We start from the raw sequence: 22,012 nt of genomic DNA, 5'->3' as shown, positions 1-22,012 counted from the left end.
ATATATATTCATTCATGCATGTCTGTGTAGTTTTGTAAAAATTAGACCACCTTTTAATAGCTTTTACTCTTTTAATTGTGAGGTGTACACATATATCAAACTATCCAAAATATAAAATATGATTCAGATCAATACTCAAGTAACCACCACCCTGTTGAAGACTAAACAGTGGCAGCTCCCAGAAATGCCCCCCATGTCCCCTCACTCATCCTGAAGTAATTACTCTTCTGGCTTTTATGTCCATCTTTTTCTTGTTTTCTCAGTTTTACCACCTAAATATGAATTCCTATGCATCATACCTTTGCTTATCTTTAAACTTGATGTAAATAGAATCACATGGAATACATTCTATAGTGTTTGGATTTTTTCACTTTACATTATTTTTGTGAGGGCCATCATATTATTGTGTATATTTTTCTATTGTATGCTTACGCCTCTATATCTATTATATTTCCAATGGACATTGGGATTGTTTCTGATTTTCCATTCATTATAAATAACACTACTTGAATATTCCTGTACAAGTCTCCTGATATAAGTGTGCATGCCTCTTTGTGGGCTATTTACCAAGAAATTAATTGCTTCATTATAGGGTTTGTGTTTCTTTTACTTTAAGAGAACTTTTCATTGTCTTTCCAATAAATCTATTATCTCCACATTCTGGGTACTGGTACTATCAGTTGTATATTATTTTATAACTAGTGTTTTTCCATGGCAGTTAAACTACATCTACATAATCACTTTTAGCAAGTGCATAGTGAAAAGTAACATAGTTTATTTAACCAGTCCCTTATTAGAGAATAATTATATTTTCAAATTTTCACTGCCATAATCAATACCTTTTGTTTTTATATAGATATGCAAAAATATGTATGTAAACATACATATATATTCATATACAAAACACACATTTCACTGGGCGGTTGTAGATTATTTCCTTAACGTGAAATTCCAGAAGTAAAATTCATAAACTCAAAAAAACTTAAGGCACTTTTTAAAAAACTGATTGCACATATTCTACTTAAAAAAAAAAAAGCCTAAATATTTAAATCCTCACCCAAAGTGTACGTGTTCATTTTCTCTCACACATTCAGTAAAACAGAGTATCATCATCATTATAAAACTCTTCCAAGAGTGTATGCCAAAAATAACTAATTTCTTTCATTTTAACTTCCTGGATTATGAATGAGATTAGGTAATAATTATTAGTCATTTGGATATAGTGACTTACATTTCATGACATGTCTTCTATTGTGTTTTTCATTTGGATTTGTAAAACATTTTTTATACACCTGTATTATTGATACTTTGTATTTCAAGTGTTTGCCTGTTTTTTTCAAGTTTGACTTTTTTTTTTTTTTTTTTTTTTTTTTTTTGGTACCAGGGATTGAACTCAGGGGCACTCAACCATGGAGCCACATCCCCAGCCCTATTTTTGTATTTTTAATTTAGAGACAGGATCTTACTGAGTTGCTTAGTGCCTCACTTTTGCTGAGACTGGCTTTGAACTTGAGAACCTCCTGCCTCAGCCTCCCAAGCTGCTGGGATTACAGGCATGCACCACCATGCCCGGCTCAAGTTTGACTTTTGATTTGTAATTGTAGTATTGATTTGTCAACATCTTAGGTATTGCATTTTGTATTAATATTTTCCTTATGTTTTCTTTCTAATATTACAATTGGATAAATACCCATGTTGTTCTTCATTTTTTTCATTTGATTTTTTATACTGACATAAAATTATATATATTGACCATGTATAGAACATTGATTTGAAATATAAATACATGGTAGAATGAATAACTCTGGTTAATTAACATGTATTACCTTACACAGTTTTTTAAAAAGAAATTTTTCAGTTGTAGGTGGACACCTTTATTTTTGTTTACTTATTTTTATGTGGTGCTGAGGATGGAACCCAGTGCCTCACATGCACTAGGGAAGTGCTCTCCCACTGAGTCACAACCGTAGCCCCCTTACACTGTTTTGTGATGAGAATAGGTTATATCCACTCTTGGCATTTTTTTTTAGTAATACAGTGTATCGTTAACTGTGGTCACCATGTTGCACAATAGAGTTCTTGAAGTTATTTCTCCTATCTAACTGAAATTTTGTATCTTTTGACCAACAGCTTTTCAGTCCCTGCCCCCAACCACTCCAGGCTCTGGTAATTCTCTATTTCTATGAGATAAACCTTTTCTAAAATTTCCCTATGAATGAGATCATGCAGTTTTGACTTTCTGTGCCTGGCTTATTTCACTTACATCATACAGGCTCATACATAGTGCAAATGACAGCATACCCACCTTTTGTAGGCTGAATAATATTCTGTTGTGTATATAAACCACATTTTCTTTATCCATTCATCCACTGATGGACACATAGGTTTATTTCACATCTTGGCTATTGCAAAAAGTACTGCAACAAACATGCTAATTCTCTGTACCCATTGCATTTTTAATAAGATATTTGAGTATAATGTATTCATGAATTTTTTTTTCTTTCCCTACTCTGACTAAAATAGCACATTTTAATATATGTTGAATTTACACAAACAACTTTTACAAAAATTGTTTCTGAGCTTTCTATACGGTTACGATGATAGTCTCCCCATTCTGGTGCTACTTTTGTTATTTTTAAGTATCATATCTACAATACATCTTAAATCTGAAAAGGAAAATTCACACATTACTTTTTATTTCAAAATCTCAACTTATTATTCCACTGCTCCTTGCAATTATTTTTATGTTCCCCAAATCCTAGTGATTAATTTGAGAAAATTGACTTCTATCAAAGTATTTTTTGTTATCCTGGGATATTTGTTCAAATTTTTTTGTATGATTTCCTATATGCTTTTGTAGTTTTCTTTATACAAATCTCACATTTCATGTTGTGTTTACTTCCATATTTTTATCTTACCCTTTGCTGTTGTGAATGAAATTTTTTCTTTGTTTTCAAACTTGCTATTTTTATCAAATAGGAGAGCTGTATTTTTGTGTGTGTTATATATGGTCATCATAGTGCACTATAATATTAATTATTTTATATTTTTCATGCAGGCACAAATAGTGGCCATTTGTCTTCCTTTCCCACATGTGTATATTATTTTCTTATCTAAGTACCTTGGTAAACATTTCCTGAATCATGTCCTGTGAGCACCTTTTCTTATTTTTTATTATAATAGGAATTCTCCTTTTAGCCTACATAACAGGAGACAGAGTAGTATAGTAGAAATTTTTATTTAAAAAAATTGGATCAATTTCCCCTATGTTTTCCTAGTCTAGATTTTGCTTACTTCATTCTGTATTTCCTTTACATTCATGGATGCTTATTTCATAGTCTTGATCCAGGTCACATTTAAATTTCTTACTTTGTAATTTTTTTTGCAAGTATGCTTTTTAGGTGATGCCATGAACTTTCATCAAAAAGCAAATATGCTAGTCATCTCCCCTTTGGTGATGTCTCCCACCATTGATGATCCTTGTCTAGATCCATTAATTGATTGGGGAGTACAAAATGACAATCTTTTAATGCTATGATTTCTTTTTCATTTATTAATTAGAACCCCTCTGAAAAGAGACACTTCCTATCATCTATTTGATTGCCCACAGACAGAGTTCTTGCAGGAAAAGCATGTTAAATGTTTGATTCATTCCCTTGATTTTTCTGTTTTCAAAATTCTTAATTGATTAATCTCCTCTAGAGGTGAGTCCCCTGCCACCCGTTTACATATTATGAACTTGCATATTTAAACTTATTTATTCCAGCCATTTGAGGTTATTATCTTTGACAGTCAACCTGACCCATTTCTGGTTGTCTTTGCTAGCTGTTTTGCTTTCTGGTGTGACAAGAGGTTCAAAGCTCATTTGCTTCCATGCTCCAAACCTGGAACCAGCCACTTATTCTAAAGAGCCCTGTTTCTTTTAGTGGAGAATGGTACTTGGAGACTAGAATCTGGGGGCTAGAAGTACTAATTATTGCTGGAGTGCTCATTATACTATATCTTTTTAATTAACAGAACTGGGAAATAATTTTTAAAAAATAAAATACCTTTTGAAACTGCCAATTCAAAGTCAATGACACAGCAAATTTACTTAAACTCTTTAATATTATATATGTGTTTCTTTTGTACACATTAAAATCCTGGTTTTCAATGACACTAAGAAAATTACTCATTCTCTTTATTCCATATTGGACACATAACTTTTTCAGAATAATGCCACCACCAATGATGTGATTATAGAAAGCAGTTTCAGGGGGTTATGAAAAATGAAATGAGATAGACATCATTACCCTATGTACATGTATGATTACATGAATGGTATGAATCTACATCATGTATAACCATAGAAACAAAATGATGTACCCCATTTGTGTACAATGAATCAAAATGCAGTCTTAAAATGCAAAATTAAAAAAATTTGCAAAATGCAAAATTTAAAAAAAATTGTCAGGAAAATGATGGTTTTTACAGGTTTTCTGATTTTTTAAAAAAAAATTTATAGTTATAGATGGATAGTATATCTTTATTTTGTTTATTTTTATGTGGTGCTGAGGATCAAACCCAGTGCCTCACACATGCTAGGCAAGTGCTCTACCACTGAGCTACAACCCCAGCCCCCCTATATAAGATTTAAAGTAAAATTGGAATGGTTCCTCTCTGTGAAGTGATATACCAACTTGATACACAGTTATGTTTCATTTATTTTGTTTCCAAATTTTCACATTTGCTTTTTAGTTTTATACAGTGTTAATAGTATTATAGATCATAATAAAGTATGCTCATAAATAAAGTCTGTTCAAAGAATTCTAGCTTCTATCCCTAGCTCCTCTGCCCTGTTCCCTCCCTCTCCTATACAACTCTAAAGGTTAATCCTTTATATTTGTGAAGGTCTTTCTTTATTCATAGTATAGCTCCTGGAATTTAGGAAGGTTTGTGCTTTTCTTATAATTATTATTTTTATACTTATACTATTATATAATACCTCCTCTTTTTAAAAAGTTAATTTTGACTAGTATCTCTTCGTTTCATACTCTAAGTAAAATTAGTTAACACATCTTCTTCCCCCTGCCCTTAATATCCAATGTTAATTTGACGTACTGTTCTCGTATGAACATCATCTATCCCCAAATGATCTCTTATGCCTGCCAAACTGAACTACTAAAGTTCTCTAAATGTGTTTAATGCTGTCTCCATGCCATCAGTAAAATCTTAAAAACTCATTTCCGGGTATCTTGAACTCACTTAAAATTGAGTAATGGAATAGAATTGTGGTCAAATCCCTGCAAGCCTCTGGCCAGCTTTGTGACCTTGCTCAAGTTTCCTAACCATCATGAAATTCATTTTATTTCTACAAGTTTTGAATTATAATGACCATTTCATAGTGGTGTTGTGAGGATTAAATGAGATAACACATAAAGCACCTAAAATAATACATGGTAGATATATAGCGATCTCAATAAAGAAAAGTAGTGGTTGATATTTTATTTAAAGAGATACAAGAGGTGAATTATTAATCTGTACTTTTTATGCATTTATATGATAAATATTTGTTGAATCGTTCATTTCTTGAATTTTTCATTCATTTAGTAAATATTTATGGAATGACTTCTATTTCCCAGGTACTTGTGTGTAGTCTTATTGTTCAAATATTTGTGAGTTCTACATGGGCTGAACTGAGGGGATATAATGGTGAAAAAAGTGGACATAGTCCCTACCTTAATGAAACTGTCTGTCTTCCATCTTAACAGAAGTCAAGAACTTGTGCAGTTTTTGAATAAGTTATTTTCATCCCCATAACACCCCTCTGAGGATCCCCAGTTTGCTGGTGCTTGTCTTGCCTGGAAATGATTTTATCATTTGACTATATGACTGGTTTTCCACTTCCTTTTTTGGCTCAAATATCTTCTAAAATAATAACTTCTGGGTGTAGTTATTCAGAATTTATCTGCACTTCCCTTAAAAATTATAATTTATTTTTCTGTCAGTTTATAAAGTGTAGTACCGAAGAGATCATTAGCTGCAAGGATGTTTGTAGATAAGGCAAAGTCCTCTATTTCACCTGTGTTTCCTGTTTTTCAGCACCAACAAAATTTAGCTTGACCCACACCTTTGCTCACAGCGTCTTTCTAATTAATCTCTTGTAGCTATTTGTTCTTGTTGTTGTTGTTGTTGTTCCATGGTATATTTTTATTGAATTGAAAATACATGTCAATATCCAAGTAGCAAAATATTTCAATATAAATAGTTATTCAATATTTAAATTAACAAAGCATCAGACTTATGTTTATAATCCTTTGAATAAATTTATGGAAAAACAGCAAGGAAATCCTAAAGTGTTAATGCATTAAATCCAAAACTTCAGCTGATGCAGTCATACAGCCTTAAGCTCAGGTAGATGTGGAGATAAGCAAGGCAGAACATACTAACCAGAGGATTAAGATGTGTGAAAAGTTTACCCTAGAGTTTTAGAAATGGAGTCATTCTTTCAATCAGTTGAATGATATTTTTCTAGCTAACTAGCTAACACAGACCCAATCTCAAATGCTTATAAAGTCCATAAAATAACATAGATAAGTGAAAACAGACTAGGTCTTAGTATATGGTGTAGACATCGGATGAGTAGAGCAATAAGAAGCAGCCTCTTTTGGTACCTGTAAAAGTCAATTTGTGTTAAATACCACTTGATGATTACAATGTTGGAATATGAACCTAGTGTCCTCAAGTGGAACAATTTTTAAATTGAAGCTATGAATTTTTAAATGTTGATAATGAATTTTTTAATTTAAAAAAAACAGTGCATGCTGAAAACATCTGCTGAAAACTGCTACTAATTTGTGATCTCTGGTGCAAAATATACTAATATGACATGGATCAAGGTCCCTCTTATGTATTTTTAAAGATTTAAATGCCTTTTCATGATATAGAAATCTGTAAAAATGTTTATATATCCTTAAACAGTTATAACCACTCAGTAATAACTGGAAATGTGGCATTTCCATGAAATGAAGCTATTTGTGTTTGCCAGAAAACACATTAAAATATTTTGTAATAGTCAACTTAGTGAACTAGAAACAGCTGTGCTTGGAGATGTGTTTGGTAAATCTATTTAAAAATTTTTTTGTTTCTACTTTGCTTGAGTATGAAAGTTGGTATTGAGTAAAAAAGTTTTACATTATATTAGAGATATTATATGGTTTTCCCTGCTTTTTCAGAAATTAAGATAAGCTAAAGAACCATTCATGTCTCTACCATAAAAAATAAATTTCTTGGAAAAATACTAATTTCTGAATATCCCACCCTTTTCTGAGAAAATTACAGGATAATCTGTTGTGTAATTGCCATGGGTAATAACTATTTTCTGTTACATGTGAATTGCAGTATTAAAAGAAATTTATAAGGCAGCCAACTAGTTCATATTCGTTTATAAACTAAAAGATGCTGAATACGACAGGTTTAGATGTATAATACTCAATGAGTTATTTTAGAATTCTATTATCTTGCTCACTAAGAAGTATTTGTTGGTACTCAAATATTTCAGGCATCAAATTTTCGGCATTACTCAGGAATTTTAATCTTTCTGATTCTTAAGTTTAGCCTACCTATATACTAAAGTTATTTGTATCAAGTAACCATGGGCTTAGTTATATATCTTTGGACAGGTATATCATGTTGAATTATCCCTGGAAAGCAAACTTTCAGGAGAAAATATTTGATGAGTGTTCTATTCAGAGGCTCTTAATATTCCACTCTAAATGGTATGGGGAGTGTATAATTCACATACTACAAATCAATTCATAAATCTCCCACAGTCAGTATCAGCTTGATGTCCTTTTCCCTTTGCTCACACACAGGCACAGATACACACCTTTCAGGCTGTTGATGTTGCTTCTGTGACTGAGTTTTTAATTTTTTAAATTTTGTCCTAATTAGTTATAGATGACAGTAGAATGTACTTATGCATTTGATAGATCATACATAAATGGAGTATAATGTCTCATTTTTCTGATTATACATATGGTAGGATCACATCAGTCATGTAGTCATATATGTACCATGAGGTAATAATATCTATCCTTCTTATCCCCATACCCCTTCCCCTCCCTTCACTTCCCTCTACCTAACCTAAAGTAACTTTATTCTTCCCTAGTGCGCCACCCCCCAACCAATTGTGAATTAGCATCTGCATATCAGAGAAAACATTCAGCCTTTGGTTTTTTGGGTTTGGCTTATTTTGCTTAGCATGAAATTCTCCAACTCTACCCATTTACCAGCAAATGTGTTATGGTTTGGATGTGTGTTGTCCCTCAAAAGCTCACACGTTGAGACAATGTAGGAAGGTTCAGAGGAGAAATGATTGGGTTGTAAGAGTCTTAACCCAATCAGTGAATTAATCCCTGATGGGATTAATTGAAGTGTAGGGTATGACTGGAGGAGGTGGGAATTGGGGCGTGGCTATGGGGTATATATTTTGTATCTGGAGAGTAGAATCTCTCTCTCTCTCTGCTTTCTGATAATGTAAGCTGTTCCCCCTGCCACACTCTTCTGCCATAATGTTCAGCATCACCTTGAACCCTGAGGAATGGAGCCAGCTGTTTATGGATTGAGACCTCTGAAACTGTGAGCCCTCAAATAAAATTTTCCTCCTTTAAAATTGTTCTGGTCAGATCATTTAGTCACAGCAGTGAAAGAGCTAAGATAAAATGCCATAATTTCATTCTTCTTTAAAGCTGAGTAATATTCCATTGTGTATGTATACCACATTTTCTTTATCCATTCATCTGTTGAAGGGCATCTAGGTTGGTTCCATAGTTTAGCTATTGTGAATTGAGCTGCTATAAACATTGATGTGGCTGCATTACTGTAGTATGCTGATTTTAAGTCCTTTGGGTATAAACTGAGGAGTGGGATAGCTGGGTCAAACAGTAGTTCCATTCCAAGTTTTTTAAGGAATATCCATACTGCTTTCCAGAGTGGTTGCCCCAATTTGCAGTCTCACCAGCAATGTATGAGTGTACCTTTTCCCCCACAACCTCACCAACACTTATTGTTGCTTGCATTCTTGATAATTGCTGTTCTGACTATAATGAGATGAAATCATAGAGTAGTTTTAATTTGCATTTCTCTAATTGCTAGAGATGTTAAAATTTTTTTCATATATTTGTTGATCAATTGTATATCTTCTGTGAAGTATCTTTTCAGTTCCTTAGTGCATTTATTGATTGGGTTATTTGCTTTTTTGGTGTTCAGTTTTTTGAGTACTTTATATATACTAGAGATTAATGCTGTATCTGATGTGTGTGTGGTAAAGATTTTCTCCCATTCTGTAGGTTCTCTGTTCATGTTCTTGTTTCCTTTGCAGTGAAGAAGCTTTTTAGTTTGATCCCATCCCATTTATTGATTCTTTTGATTTTATTTCTTGTGCTTTAGGAGTCCTGTTAAGGAAGTCAGTTTCTAAGCTGACATAATGAAGATTTGGGCCCACTTTTCCTTCAGTTAGCCACAGAGTCTCTGGTCTAATGCCTATGTCCTTGATTCACTTTGAGTTGAGTTTTGTGCAGGGTGAAAAACAAGGGTTTAATTTCATTCTGCTACCTATGGAGTTCCAGTTTTCCCAGGACCATTTATTGAACAGGCTATCTTTTCTCCAATGTGTGTTTTGGGCACCTTTGTCTAGTATGAGATAACTGTATTTATGTGGGTTTATCTCTGTCTTCTATTCTGTACCATTGGTCTACATGTCTGTTTTGGTGCCATTGCCATGCTGTTTGTTTTACTATAGCTCTCTAGTGTAGTTTAAGATCTGGTATTGTGATACCTCCTGCTTCACTTTTCTCACTAAGGATTGCTTTCGCTATTCTGGGTCTCTTATTTTTCCAAATGAATTTCATGATTGCTTTTTCTATTTCTATGAAGAATGACATTGGGATTTTAATAGGAATGGCATTAAATCTGTAAAGTGCTTTTGGTAGTATGACCATCTTGACAGTATTAATTCAGCCTATCCAAGAACATGAGAGATCTTTCCATCTTCTAAGGTCTTCTTTAACTTCTTTCTTTAGTCTTCTCTAGTTTTCATTGTAGAGGTCTTTCACCCATTTTGTTGGATTGATTCACAAGTATTTTATTTTATTTTTGAAGTTATTGTGAACGGGGTAGTTTTCCTGATTTCTCTTTCAGAGGATTTATCACTGATGTATAAAAATGCATTAGATTTATGGGTGTTGATTTTATATCCTGCTATTTTGCAGAAAACATTTATGAGTTCTAGAAGTTTTCTGGTGGAATTTTTTAGATCTTCTAAATACAGAACCAAGTCATTAGCAAATAGTGACAGTTTGAGTTCTTCTCTTCCTACTCATATTCCTTTCATCTAATTATTCTGGCTACAGTTTTCAGGACTTTGTTGAATAAGAGTGGTGAAAGAGGACTTCCCTCCCTTGTTCTAGGTTTGAGAGGGAATGTTTTCAAGTTTTCTCCATTTAGAATGATGTTGGCCTTGGGCTTAGCATAGATAGTTTTTACAATGTTAAGGTGTATTCCCACTATCCCTAGTTTTTCTAGTGTTTTGGAAATGAAGGGCTGCTGAATTTTGTCAAATACTTTCTCTGCATCTATTGAGATGATCATATGATTCTTGTCTTTAAGTCTATTGATGTGATGAATTACGTTTATTGGTTTCTATATGAACCCCACTTGATCATGGTGCACTATCTTTCTAATATGTTTTTGTATGTGATTTGCCAGAATTTTATTAAGAATTTTTGCATTTATGTTCATCAGGGATATTGGTCTGAAGTGTTCTTTCCTTGATGTGTCTTTGTCTGGTCTAGGTATTAGGGTAACACAAGCTTCATAGAATGAGTTCAGAAGGATTCCTTCCTTTTCTGTTTCATGGAATAATTTGAGGAGGATTGGTGTTAGTTCTTCTTTTTGAAGGTCTTGTAGAACTGGGCTGAGAAACTGGTCCTGGACTTTTGTTGGATGGTAGGCTTTTGATGGCATCTTTTGTTTCATTTAAGCCTCTATATATGTGGTAATAATTTTAGTGAATAAATTGAATGGCTTCTATACACGAGCAATAAATTATCTAAAATATGAAATTGAGGGAAATTTTTATTTACAATAGCTTCAAAAAGAAAAATACTTGGGAATGAATTTAACAAAAAGTCAATGGCTGAACCGAATATGCTGTTAGGATTTAAAACCCCCCTAAAAGAGAATTAGCGTGAGTGGAAATCAAACATTTCCATTTCTGTTCTCAAGTTCCATTTTATGGTATCAATGCAGAAGCTGAAGTTGCAACTTTCAGTTTTTGTTCTTTTTTTTAAAGACCACTTCTGTGCAGCAGTTAAAGGCAAGGCATCATTATCCTCACAGGCTGCCTGCTAGGAGGGAAGTGTCGGGCACTCCTGGTCACCTCCATGCTAAATACATTGTTACTGATAAATACTGGGAGGATCACCATGGACCGATGTATCTTCAAAACCTGAAAGTAGGGAGCACCTATATCCCCGAACTAAAGCTGTTACAACCTAGAACTGGGGTACACTGACTGCTAGACACAAGAGGGGTTCTGAAAGCTGGGTGCCTAAGCCACTCAGCAGCATGGAAAGCTGCTAGGCTAAGAGCACCAACCTGCTGTCTCTGGGTTCACTCAGGTTTACAGTGACAGCCCCTCCAGACTGTCAGGGCAGTGGCTTTAATCTGTGATCAACACAGTGAAATGAATAAATGACTGCTGTGCACATCTTCTTCACACAGTTGTGACCCTTGCATGAGAGATGGCCCAAGTTCCATTTTAGGTTTCTCACTGCCTAAACCCACTCCAGTCCTTGACATGTGCATGGAGGTAGAGGCGCCCTGCATGTGAAGGACTAAGAGTGATTGGTTGGAGTCACATCAACAGAATTTCTGGGACCCATGCAGCATCTGGCCTTCACCCCAACTTTTCTGGTTCCTCTGCTGTGACTTTAGTCATTCCATTTGTTTTAACCTTGCTGTTTCCTGACCCCAGTTTTGTTCTGATCCTCACGTGAATGCCCTTTGTGGTTTTGGTCCTCTTAGATTCTTTGCTTTTAATCACTAGTTCACCCTTTGAAAGTTCTTAAAGAGGCATCTGGGTTTAAGTCTGGCTCATTTCCTGCCGAAAACAAGCCAGGATCTTTGAAGGCAGAGATATTTTAAATAAGGGTTAAATAATTGTTAAAGATCCAAATAATTGCAGTTTCAAAAGGACAACTATGTTTTTAAAGGAATGACACTCATTGACATGTATGTGCTTCAGCATGCTTTAGTTATTTGTACATTTTAAATTTTTGTAACTTAACTTTGAAGTTATACATATAGCTTGGCACCTGCATTGTTAATTCACAATGTCCATTGCATTTGATACCTTAACTCTTGGGAGGTCCTGTTTGCCTCCTCTAGTCTCCCCCTCACATTCCTGTGGCAGGCCACCAAAGAAGGAACCAGACAGCTGTGGCAAAAGAACAGTCCCAGATCTCTCTACTCATCCTGTGAACCTTGCCAACCACACAGAAAGGAAAGGAGAAGCTTCGGGTAAGACAACCAGTTTTGTGCAGCAAATTCTCTGCTCATCTAAACCCATGTTGTGTCCAAAATACTTTGCTTTATTCCTCCTTTACATTTACCTTTAGTGACAGATTAGTTGGAATCAAAGTGACTGAATAAATATGCATTCTTCCAAGTATATCCCTAGTTACAAGTTTAAATGAACAAGTTTAATGAGAATTTACAAAAGACCAAACTGCATGCTAGACCTCGAAGATGAATACAGCAAGTTTCCTATCAAACAGTGAATGGCCATAAACACATTTTAAAATGTTGATAATAATGTACAGTGTCTACAATAACAAATGTATCTCAAAATACAAAAACCAAAAGAAATTAATTCTCCCTGGTGGTTTCACCTGAAGGAACCACAGATAGTGACCACTGAGATACTTTGAAGGAAGACTAAGTGTTCCAAGTAAAAAAAGAAAGAAGTTGCAGGTGAAGGCATATAATCTGCAAATATATGATATGGTTTGGAGACAGCTGATTTTCTATTGCCTCCATAACAAATCACAACAAATCTAGTGACTTAAACTCAATTTTATCATCTTATGACTTTGTAGGTCAGTTGTCCATCAGCGTGTGGCCAGGGCTGCATTCTTTAATGGAAGCTCTAGGGGAACTTCAGACTCTTTGTCTTTTCAGTCTCCAGAGACCACTTACATTCCTTGACTCATGACAACGTTCTTCCACATTCAAAACCAAGAAAAATTTATCTGCTTCTAATGACTCATGTGATTAGATTGGACCCTTCCAGATAGCACACAATATCCACACTCTTAATCACATCTATAGAAACCTGTTTGCCCTGTAGAATAACACATCCACAGGTTCCAGGGATTAGGCATGGACATCTTTGGGGTTGCATTATTTTACCCTCCACAGGAACTGCAGTTGATATTACAGAGCTGAAATGGTCATGGGAGATTGGAGAGGGTGGAGACAGTGTGGAGAGGAAGGAAGCTGCTGGATAAGGAAGACCTTTTGTAGACAACGTCAAGGAACCTAGGCTTCCTCTTGAAGGGATGGGACCCTTTGAAGAGTTTAAAGCAAGATGAATATTGTGTTTGGATAGAGTAGTCTGCTGGTAGTACATGGAACAGTCTCAAGGAGGACAAGACCTAAAGCCAGGGAAGTTGGCTACTGCCAAAGTCTCAATAAGAAATGACAAGGATATATGCACGGCACATTATGGATTGTTCATTCTATGAAACTATCTGACAATATGTAATTCAATAGAATCTGTAGCTAAAATGCCTCATAATACAAATTTCCCTCTAACAAATGGTCACTGGCATTGGGCCTAGAAGGTGTTGGGCCTAGAAGACCCTAGAAGGGTCTTACATGGTGCCTGTCCAAATAAAGTCCTATCTAACTTGTTCTAGGACATTTATCCTACAAACCCTTCTGTTTGGGAATCATCAGCATATAGTTGGTAGTTCAGACCATGAGAGTAAATAAGAGATCCTAGGGAAAGTAAGTAATTTTAAAAAAGGGGGTGATAAGGGTCAAATTCTTGTGAACACAATCTTTAAAGGGAGGGTCAGGAAAGAAAACAAGAATAAAGAAAGACTGGCAAGATATTAGGAAGGAAATTTAAAAATTCTTAGAGGTAAATGAGAACAAAGAAACATCATATCAAAATCTCTGGGACACTATGAAAGCAGTACTTAGAGGAAAATTTATTTTATGGAGCACATTCAATAAAAGAAGTAAAACTCAACAAATAAACGACCTAACTCTATAGCTCAAAGCGCTAGAAAAAGAAGAACAGACCAACACCAAAAGTAGTAGGAGACAGGAAGTAGTTAAACTCAGAGCTGAAATCAATGAAATTGAAACAAAAGAAACAATACAAAAAATTGACAAAATAAATAATAGGTTCATCAAAAAAATAAACAAAATTGATAAACCTTTAGCCACACTAACAAAGAGAAGATGAGAGAAAACCCAAATCACTAAAATTCGGAATGAACAAGGAAATATCACAACAGACACGACTGAAATACAAAACATAATTAGAAGCTATTTTGAAAATCTATACTCCAACAAAATAGAAAATTTCGAAGACATCAACAGGTTTCTAGAGACATATGAATTGCCTAAACTGAACAAGGAGGACATACACAATTTAAATAGACCAATTTCAAGTAATGAAACAGAAGAAGTCACCAAAAGCCTACCAACAAAGAAAAGTCCAGGACCAGATGGGTTCTCAGCTGAGTTCTACAAAACCTTTAGAGAAGAGCTCCTTCCAATACTTCTCAAAGTATTCCCTGAAATAGAAGAGGAGGGAACCCTCCCAAACTCATTCTATGAAGCCAATATTACCCAGATACCTAAACCAGACAAAGATACATAGAGGAAAGAAAATTTCAGACCAATATTCTTAATGAGCATCGACGTAAAAATTCTTCACAAAATCTTAGCAAATCGCATACAAAAACATATTAAAAAGATAGTGCACCGTGATCAAATGGGTTTCATCCCAGGGATGCAAGGGTGGTTCAACATCAGGAAATCAATAAATGTCATTCACCATATCAATAGACTTAAAGTCAAGAATCACATGATTATTTCAATAGATGCAGAAAAAGCATTCGATAAAATACAGCATCCCTTCATGCTCAAAACACTAGAAAAAATAGGGATAGTGGGAACATTCCTTAACATTGTAAAGGCCATCTATGCTAAGCCCATGGCTAATATCATTCTAAATGGTGAAAAACTGAAAGCACTCCCCCTAAAATCTGGAACAAGTCTGGGATGCCCTCCTTCACCACTTCGATTCAATATCGTCCTTGAAACTCTAGCCAGAGCAATTAGGCAGACCAAAGAAATTAAAGGGATATGAGTAGGAAAAGAAGAACCCAAACTATCCCTATTTGCTGATGATATGATTATATACTTAGAGGAACCAGGAAATTCCACCAGAAAACTTTTAGAACTCATAAGTGAATTCAGTAAAGTAGCACATAAATCTAAGGCATTTTTATACATAAGTGATGAATCTTCAGAAAGAGAAGTTAGGAAAACTACCCCATTCACAATAGCCTCAAAAAAAATAAAATACTTGGGAATCAATCTCACAAAAGAGGTGAAAGACCTCTACATTGAGAACTACAGAACACTAAAGAAAGAAATTAAAGAAAACCTTAGAAGATGGAAAGATCTCCCATGTTCTTGGATAGGCAGAATTAATATTGTCAAAATGACCATACTACCAAAAAGTGCTATACAGATTCAATGCAATTCCAATTCAAATCCCAATGTCGTACCTTACAGAAATAGAGCAAGCATTTATGAAATTCATCTGGAAGAATAAGAAACCCAGAATAGCTAAAGCAATCCTTAGCAGAAAGAGCAAAGCAGGGGATATGGCAATACCAGATCTTCAACTCTACTACAAAGCAATAGTAACAAAAATGGCATAGTATTGGTACCAAAATAGAAAGGTAGATCAATGGTACAGAATAGAGGACACGGACACAAACCCAAATAAATACAATTTTCTCATACTAGACAAAGGGGCCAAAAATATGCAATGGAGAAAAGATAGCCTCTTCAACAAATGGTGCTGGGAAAACTGGAAAACCACATGCAACAGAATGAAACTAAACCCATATCTCTCACCATGCACGAAACTAAACTCAAAGTGGATTAAGGACCTTGGAATCAGACCAGAGACCCTGCAGATTATAGAAGAAAAAGTAGGTCCAGATCTTCAACATGTCAGCTTAGGACCAGACTTCCTTAACAGGACTCCCATAGCACAAGAAATAAAAGCAAGAATAAATAACTGCGATAGATTCAAACTAAAAAGCTTTCTCTCAGCAAAGGAAATTATCAGCAATGCGAAGAAAGAGCCTACAGAGTGGGAGAAAATCTTTGCCAATCTACTTCAGATAGAGCACTAATCTCCAGAATCTATAAAGAACTCAAAAAACTCTACACCAAGAATGCAAATAACCCAACCAACAAATGGGCTAAGGAAATGAACAGACACTTCACAGAAGATCTACAAGCAATCAACAAACATATGAAAAAATGTTCAGCATCTCTAGTAATAAGAGAAATGCAAATCAAAACCACCCTAAGATTCCATCTCACCCCAATTAGAATGGCGATTATCAAGAATACAAGCAACAACGGGTGTTGGCGAGGATGTGGGGAGAAAGGTACACTCATACATTGCTGGTGGGGCTGCAAATTAGTGCAGCCACTATGGAAAGCAGTATGGAGATTCCTTAGAAAACTTGGAATGGAACCACCATTTGACCCAGCTATCCCACTCCTTGGCCTATACCCAAAGGACTTAAAATCAGCGTACTACAGAGATACAGTCACATCAATGTTCATAGCTGCTCAGTTCACAATAGCCAGATTGTGGAAACAACCTAGATGCCCTTCAATTGATGAATGAATAAAGAAACTGTTATATATATATATATATATATATATATATATATATATATATAATGGAATATTACTCAGCCGTAAAGAATGATAAAATTATGGCATTTGCAGGCAAATGGATGAAATTGTAGAATATCATGCTAGGTGAGATAAGCCAATCTCAAAAAACCAAAGGACAAATGATCTCGCTGGTAAGTGGATGATGACACATCATGGGGGGTGGAAGGGGTTAGTGTTAGGGTTAGAGTTAGGGTTAGGGAGGGGGGCAAGAATGGAGGAAGGAAAGACTGTATAGAGGGAAAAGAGGGGTGGGAGGGGTGGGGGGAAGGGAAAAAATAACAGAATGAATCAAACAACATTACCCTATGTAAATTTATGATTACACAAATGGTATGCCTTTTCGCCATGTACAGACAGAGAAACAACATGTATCCCATTTGTTTACAATAAAAAAAAAGGAAAGAAAGAAAGAAAGACTGGCACTGTATGTCAGAAACCAGAGGAGGGGAGAGTTCCATAAATGATGAACTATAGCAAGTCAATAGTAATATAGTAATAAATATCACAAAATGGTTAAGTAAGATAAGGCCAGAGAAATGTCATTTGAATTTAATAATTAAAAGTTACAGGACCTCCATTTGCAACTAATATGGAATAATAGGAAACATTTTTACCTCCCATCTTACCTAAAAAAAAAAAAAATGGGTCAAATCATATTAAATATTCCTTTTCAGACTTTTGACCACAGGTCACACAGGAAAATGATGCCTAGGGAGTAGGAAAATAACAAAGGGAAACCTGTGATTGCCTTTCTTACTTCCCAGATTTTCTGGGTTATAGCATACAGATGGAAACACAGAGGCAAGTGGTCACGGTGATGATTTCAGGGGTCAGAGTTTGGAGTTCATATAGGCCAAATCAACTAAATGACACAGATAAGAAGAAAGAGTTTCAGAAATAGCTCCAGATTATCTGTAGAGGGCCTCCGAAGAATCTGAATATTAATCAGTGCATGCATGTAGGGATACTGCTCAGGCTGGGGGAAGAGCTTTCAGAAACTGAAGCTCACACGGGGCCAGGTCATGTTCCCTCCAACACAAAGAGAAACCTCCTAGTATGTGGGGATGAGTCAGTAAGAGTGCGCAATCAGCAGTAGGACCAAAGTATTGTTACACAGAAGATTGTTCTGGACCTCTTAAACAAATGTTAAAAGCAAACCTTGAAAGGATCCAGCTATTACAAATTACCTGTGTGAAAACTGACTGAAAAGGAGAGAGAGGCAGGTAATTAGATGGGAGTACAGTTTCCAGTGTAGATTTTATTTTGTTTTTGTTGTTGTTGTTGATTTTCAGTACTGAAGGATTGAACTCAGGGCTCACACACACTAAGCAAGAGCTCTACGAGAGAACTATATCTCAGCTCTTATTTTGAGACAGGATCTCACATGTTTCAGGTTGGCCTAAAACGTGATCCTCCTGTCTCAGCCTTCCAAGTATCTGGGATTACAGATGTGTACCACCACAACTGGCTTGTGTTTTTTAAGTAAGAAAGATGAGCAAATTTATAGGTTGAGGATAATGATAAAATAGCTGACAATGACTAAGTCCTTATTTGTGTACTAAGATATTATACTGCCTACTATATGTATATTGATTTATTTAGTCTTTACTATTGTCTTATGAAATAAGGACTACTTTCCTCTCTTTTACAACTGAATGAACTGAATCATGGATTGGTTAAATATTATTCAATGTTACATAGTTAAAAAGTAGCAGAGCTGGAATTCAAACCAAAGTCCACTTATCATGAACTTGACTACTGTGTGATACTGAGCTAGTAAAAAGGGAGAAGTAGAGATTACAGAGGAGAGAAACCATAACGAATGATTCACCATTTTAGGAAGGGGTAGGACAGTATGTGAGAGCATGTAAATGGGTTGGTCTCAACCAAGAAGAAAGAAATACTTAATTTTTGAGATGTGGGGAAGTTACTGGAGGTTGACGCTGTTGATATTGGGGATGAGTTCATGTGGCCCAGTTTTTTCTGCTGAATGAGGTTGTGAGAAAACAAAAGTTGATATACAACTAAAGAAAATGTCAGAGAAGTGGTGAAGCAGTGTTGCCCAATTGCATTTGGAAGTCATTTCAAATGACTGTGTTGTTTATTTCCAGCGGTGAAAAAAAAAGAGGCGAAGAGTGAGAGGGAAATGAAAGTAGTTAAGAATTTATGCTTTCAAGGTTGTTATATTCAAATGAGGTCAAACCAGAAGGTAATGTCAAAGAGGCCAGAAGAACAGGCAGGCTAACAACCACAGCCACCTTGGACAGGGCCAGGTCCCCTGCCCAGGCCCACACGAACATCTAGTTGTTTCCTCATGCTGACCCTCTTCCAGATAAGCTCACTTAGTCAAAGCTTTTACTAAGCTGTTACTTTCCTTGGAATGTCCTAGAATTTCCATTTTTGAAATTTTTTCCATATCATTCCATGTTATCCATGAATCATGAACTCTTCTTGTTAAACTCTTAGCTCTAGTGTAAATGTTTCCTTCGAGTCACAGTTACCAACAGGGCAGTTCAGTAACACAAGCATCTATTGTGAAATCGTATTTATGAACTTTTGACTTTATATCTAACCTTTTGTTGTGTATACTCTTTGACCATTTAAGATTGGCCTTTATGCTGTATCCCTTCGATTCTGCATTTTTAAAACATGACAAACTTGGTTGCCATACTTGCTTGTATTGTGCAGTGTGAACATACAACCATTTTTTCCACATCTACACTGTGTGTGAGTGAAGCGTTTCCATCTACTAGAACCAAATCTGGAGTTTCTATCGGGAACAGACCTGCTTAGAGAAGTTGGTAACTTGATAAAGTCACTTTCTTAAGAACCAGATTATGACTTTTTTTATTTTAAGGAGGAAAATTCATTCTTCACAGTTTGGTCCTACATCATTTTTCTCTTTAAAATATTTGCATTTAGTAGAGGAGACCAAGTGACAGTTTATTAGTCTTCTTTCTGAACATCTGTGACTTCTCTGATTTGTGCAGAAACTGCAAAAACAAATAAGATGTTTTGCCCATCAACTTTCTTTGCAGGTTCCTGAGACCTCAAAGGCCAGTGGAAATGGGGACAACCAACATAAAAGGAAACCTGTGGATTTTCCATTTTGTTATTACTAACATGCCTTGCTGGCCTACCTACCATTACACTTTCAGATCTTTATGTTAAAGGTGGGACACATTTACAGGAAATAAAGCTGAGTAGTCACTAAGTCAGAGCTATAATCTGGTTGTATTTTTCACTAGGATCAGACTCCAGCACTCTCCAGATCCAACATTCTTTTCTAATTCCCTTCTGTGTAAACAATCATTTTCAAGCATATTTAATAGACTTATTAACAGCAATACCTATTGTTGCAAAAATAGTAGGAGATATAAACAAACAAAAAGAAAAACATGAAAGCAATACTTATGTACCACCCTGAAAGTTCAATTTTAACATCTTAGCTCTTATTCTCTGGATCTCTATATGTTTACATCCTCATATGTAAAATAAGATTACATTCTACACACAGTACTTGCTTTCTAGCCCAGACATGTCAACTTTGCTTTGTATCTTCCCTGCACTAGGCCCAAATTCAGCCATTTCTCTGACACGCGCTGGTTTCTTTCAGTAGGGGGTGATATTAAAGACTGCAACATGGCTGTTAGGGTCTGCTCATTGTTGCTAATGTGGCATTGTTTCTAGACCATTTTAATGGACAAAACTGAGCTGAGGTTTTTGTTTTGGTTTGGTTTTTGCTTTGATCAAACAATTTTTATTCAAGTTAATGGTAAGCAGTAAAAGTGCAAGTCCATGAAAAGTCCCATATGTTACACGCTGAAACCGCTTTTCACTGTCTTTACTTGTAAGGTGTTGAAGGTGGGCCCATTCCTGAATCTTCTTTCTGGTAGTGGAATAAGGTACATACTGTTCTGGAGTGCCACTCACGTTGAACTTATGGTTTGTCCAAATGAGCAGTCGGTGGTTTTGTTGTTGGAGGGTCATCAGTCTTACAGAGAAGCCAACGATACTATTGAGGAAGCACCATGCTTCCATCTACACCCCAGAGGATGCTTTTGCCATTCATTTCAGTAGTATATATAACCCATCGGTGATGGCCAAAAAATTGCTTGTTGTCCTCATAGTATTTGTTTCCATACTTGTCTTCCCCCACTTATGTACCAACTCTCATGTCATTTGATCTGAAGAAAACTCGTAGATAGCCACGGAAACCGCCGTGGCTGCTGACCTGCTGCAGCCCGCACTTCAAGACCTGCAGCAACTCCATCTTCCGCACAGGCCCCACCTCCAGTGCCTGTTTTGTTTTTTTGAATCATGAGTTGATACTAGTATTTGCAATTCAGTTTTAACTTTATAGTGTTTTCACAATTTCTTTGATTTTACAATTGTGTATCTTTTAAAGTAAAAAAAAATCTTGATTTCTAACAATTTTAAAAGTTTGTTTTACTGAGTTCTAGTGTACATATCATAAAGTTCACTTTTGTTTTAAGTGATCTTTAGTATATACAGTCATATAATCACCATGTTCTAATTTTAGAATATTTCCATTACACAAAAATAAATCCTACACCCATACAGTCACTCCCTTCTCCCTAGCCACTATATCTATAGGCAGTTATTAAATCTACTTTGTCAATAGATTTGCCTATTCTGAATAGGCATTGTACATAGGTATTGTACAATAGGTTTTGTTCTATATATGGCCTTTTGTGTCTGGCCTCTTTAATTAGCATAATTTTTTCAAGGTTCATTCATGTTGTAGCAGGTATCAAAACTCCATTCCCTTTTACGGCCGAATAATATTCTATTTTGTGAATATATGACATTTCATTTGTCTGTTCATCAACTGATGGACTTTTAGGTTGTTTCCTTTTTTATTATTACAAGTGATACTGCTATAAAGATTTGTGTCCAAGTTTTTGTGTGAGCATGTGTTTGCAATTTGCTTGGATAC

General features: G+C 35.4%; 1 protein-coding gene and 1 pseudogene across 3 annotated transcripts in view; one reads left to right on the top strand and one right to left on the bottom strand.

Moving 5' to 3' along the window:
* Positions 1-22,012, top strand: part of Ccdc146 (coiled-coil domain containing 146) — a 143,887-nt gene that overhangs the window by 72,600 nt on the left and 49,275 nt on the right. The window contains exon 2 of one of the 3 annotated variants that reach the window (XM_047561033.1): positions 12,430-12,561. The exons of the other annotated variants lie outside the window; for them this stretch is intronic. The gene's annotated coding sequence lies outside the window, so the exon portion shown is untranslated. The remainder of the gene's footprint in view (positions 1-12,429; positions 12,562-22,012) is intronic. 3 annotated transcript variants of the gene reach the window in all.
* LOC124990744 (NADH dehydrogenase [ubiquinone] 1 alpha subcomplex subunit 12-like) lies at positions 20,897-21,325 on the bottom strand (annotated as a pseudogene).

The sequence above is a fragment of the Sciurus carolinensis genome, chromosome 8 (assembly GCF_902686445.1).
Source record: "Sciurus carolinensis chromosome 8, mSciCar1.2, whole genome shotgun sequence".
Lineage (NCBI taxonomy): Eukaryota > Metazoa > Chordata > Mammalia > Rodentia > Sciuridae > Sciurus > Sciurus carolinensis.
The sequence above is the reverse complement of the archived record's forward strand: the minus strand, read 5'-3'. Positions and strand labels throughout refer to the sequence as shown.